General features: G+C 39.8%; 1 pseudogene; it reads right to left on the minus strand.

Annotated features, from left to right (window-relative positions):
• Positions 1–3593: 3593 nt before the first annotated feature.
• LOC132032288 (5S ribosomal RNA) lies at positions 3594–3709 on the minus strand (annotated as a pseudogene).
• Positions 3710–3958: the final 249 nt, after the last annotated feature.

Genomic DNA, 3958 nt, shown 5'->3' on the forward strand with positions numbered 1-3958 from the left:
AGCGCGTTCGCACTGGGTTGTTTGTCATCCCTTCTGCGTATTCGCGCCGCCTCCTGGAGCATTCACGCAGAGCATTTTCCTAGCCTACCAGCCCAGCTTGTAACATCCATGTCTCCTTGCTCTGATACCGTATCGATGAGCGATTTGTTGCGTTGAAAACTAGACTTCATGAACTTCACTATAGGCTTTTGCTTTGCCTCAAAAATCCTCGTATACTAAAAGATATTCTTCGTCCAAGTTGGGCCAAAATTGCCCTTCACGTTTTCTCCAAAGTTCCAACAAACTTAATTTCCTTGGTTCACTTGCCCTTCGATCATTCCATAGCTTATTATATGAACGTAAACCCCTATGACCGAAAGTAAACACGTATAATCTCATATGCCTCCTGAAAGGTAGCTCGAATCTTACCGTATAAAACTACGGGGTGTAACATTCTCCCCCCCTTTAAAAACATTCGTCCTCAAATGTTGTGGTTACAAATCCACGATACTTTCATTGATTTCTTGCAGTGATTGCCCTTCTCCTGGACTCTTATCATCTCATCTTTATACTATCAGTTGATCAGCCTGTATCTCGTTCCCTCTTAACTCTTTATTGCACTATTCCCTAAATTCTACAACCTTCTATTCTTATGTATGAAATCAGGAATCAACTAATACTGGGTTATCGCTCTCTTTTCACTAAAGTAGTTTTGGCCCGCAACTGCTATGGTTACCCGTTGACTCGCGAGTACCTCTTTTTACTTGCTGGTAGATAATCCGCTTGTTCAACTATGGCACCTTCTTTTGCTTGCTTCCTTGGTGCTAGTTTGGGCTATCCCTTCTCATACTCGCCGATTTCGCATACACACCGCATCATCTCTTTGTGGTCTATTGATCAGACTCCTTGATTCCTTACAATCTCATTATAATTGCTTCCACAATAGCATTTTGTGGTTGATGTATCCCTACTCTTAATGGTTAGTTCCCTTAAATAATCCATTCTAATTCCTTTCCAAGATTAACTTTAGCAATATCCTCACACAATCTCTTAAACACGTACATACCCAATGTGCCCTTATCCTCTTTATTAGTCCTTGTAGCAAGGTTACGCTTATGATAAACTAATAATCATAGTTCAAAACTAACTCATGACTCAAAAGACCCTCGAACTCATATTGGAACTTTTATTTTACTTTCTTCTCCTCGAATTTTACAATGTAGATCTATAAGTATGAGACTAAGGTGAACTCTTACCTTACCACAATTTTTTTCCAACGCGAGTACCTTATTCTTGAGTTTCGTACACCAGTGATCATTCAATAAGCCTTTATTCTTTGTTGACTTTCTATTGCTATCCTTATATCATTTTTATTGGCCATTCCTTCGCGACGATTGTTCATATAGTTCTATCATACATGCTCTCATATTCGGCATAGCTAGCGACTTGTGAGATACTTTCTAATCCTTGGCGATACTGCCATCTTACTACCCATAAGCCCACAGCCTTTATCTTTTGGAAATCGCCGCACTGCCTATAATTACCCTTTCGCCGTAACTCAGTTGTCTTTGGTAATCATTTCATTCTTCTACTGCTTTGTCTGGATGACCTGCAAACCATTCTTATCCTCTTTGTTACCCTTCAGAATATGTCACTACGTATTTAGATGTGGTCCAGATTTCTCTGGTACATGCGATTTAACCCACGGTCTAGAGACGTCATATCTCACATCAAAGAGAATCATCCTTTCAGACTTGTTAATCCCCTTACCTTCCTATCATACTTTCTTTTCCATACCTGCCCCATAATATACTTATTTTCTATCTGTTTCTGCTTTCTCCTAATACATTCTCGACATATCAGTACATCTCGAACTTTGGCTTCTTTGCGCTAATACACTTCTTTCTTTGGAATTTTAGGAATGTCATAATTCATTTAAAGACTGAGTCTGCTCTTCTCCCCCTTAAGGATATTCTTATATAAAAGTAACCTTTGAGTATTAATCATCGTTGATAATCACCTGGTCTCCCTTAACGATCCTCCCACTTCTCGGTTCTTTATGATGCCGGAGTTCTTTTCGTCACATGGTTCGACTTATTTCCCTTTCTACTAGTTGAAGTCTGGTATTAAATCAAATGCTTATACATATCCAATCCAAAGCAGGTGCCTCCTTTATCATCTTTCCACTTTTACCTTTTATGAGTAGTAATACTAGTGGACTAATGGGGACAAGGGAATTCATTAAGCCCCTTTATGGAGTGTCCGATTACACCTCGCTCCTTCAACCCTAGTCTTTTTCCACTATCATCTTCTTAATACCCTTGAATTCTTCTTGCTCTGGGTTCCCAATTTCGATTTTCATCTATATTATACCATTAAAATTAATATTCCATATCCTTTCATTTGCTTAGCTCATTTGTCCGTAACTCTCCTTAACTACTTGTCTGCATCACAGCTATGCATCGTAGTTCTTCCAGTGACCTGCCGCTTCTTGTTCTTATCATGAAATTCTTACAAGGTACACTTTTTCCCTTCTTCTTTTGCTCAAGCCTTCATCCTTCTTTTTGCCACTATGGCTATTTCATATTTATAAATATTCTTCGTGTGTCATTATTTCCTTTATGACCGAATCTCTATACTCTTTACAGAGGTTCTTATCCCATGTCACTGATATATTGCCTCCTAGTCAGCTTTGTTAACTTATTATCTTCTCTCTTGTCCTTGGTGATTGCTCGACTTCCTTCAACCAATCCGTTAGTGTACCCTTCTTACTCCTAAATGCTCTTCTCCACTTGCCATTTTATAACGTTGGCCCTGGAGTTCGTAGAATATCCTTTCAGAAGTGCTAATCCATCCTATCTCTAAGTCATCTTTTTCGAAGGGCTTCTTCGTTTCCGAGGTAATTGTGGCATGTTATTATGACTATGCATGCACCTCTTGGGACGACCCTTAAAAGTCAAAACCTTTTAGCATCTTCACAAAATCTTTCTTATTCTTTCCCAAGTCACATCCCGCTTATCAAAACCTATTTTCGGGCCCTATACATTCGTTCCACACTACCATACTTTATTCATCCAAATGGTACTTTACCCCTACCGTCGTCTTAAACTCTCTTTCTCAGAAGCTTTACTTGGCCCTCGTTAGCAACATACTTCTGTTGCTCCCACTTCTCTTTTCTTCAGGGCATCCTAATCTTTTTACTCTTAGATACTCACTTTCTTCTTTTCCCTAATGTTATTGCGTTACGCTTATCCAACTCTATCCCTTAGAGAAAATAATGTCAACTTGACCTGTAGTACTTTCCACTTGAACTTCAATACCCTGTTCAATCAGAACCTTTAACATATCGCAGCGTCTATTATCGCGGCACGCATGCTGATTAACCACACACAAAATATCGTATTTTCTTCTACTAACACCCTTCTTATAAGTATCCCTAATACTATTTAAACTTGTCCTAATGTTGTAGCTGTAATATGTCTTCTCTCTCTTTCCTTGGCCGGTCCGCCTTATCTCTCTCCATCTTCTAGAATCTCCAACCGTGAGTTTCACATGCTTCTAATTTCCCTCAAGCTATTCTAGTTCCTCCTCCTTCTCTTATGTCTGGATTCGTAGGACTTTTAGCACACTTCCCAGGGGGTTACCTATCGTAGTACTACTCTTGCCCAAGCACGCTTAACTTCGGAGTTCTGATGGGATCCGGTCCGTTAGTGCTGGTATGATCGCATTCATCCTACTGCATGGCCTTTATCACATGACCTAAAATGAGTAGAAGTTCTAACAGATCCCAATAAAATTCCTGTAAAGCATTTCCCTTCGGACTGGAAAGGTCCCTTATTCTCCTAACCGAGCAGATGCTGGCTTAGCCTTCGGAACTCCCAATAACAACCACCAATCAACACACACGACTGTCTCCCATTCCTAAACTTAAGATTCCTAGTGGTGGCCAAAACATCTTAGTCGCAGTTACCTATAAGTA

The sequence above is a fragment of the Lycium ferocissimum genome, chromosome 9 (assembly GCF_029784015.1).
Source record: "Lycium ferocissimum isolate CSIRO_LF1 chromosome 9, AGI_CSIRO_Lferr_CH_V1, whole genome shotgun sequence".
Classification (NCBI taxonomy): domain Eukaryota; kingdom Viridiplantae; phylum Streptophyta; class Magnoliopsida; order Solanales; family Solanaceae; genus Lycium; species Lycium ferocissimum.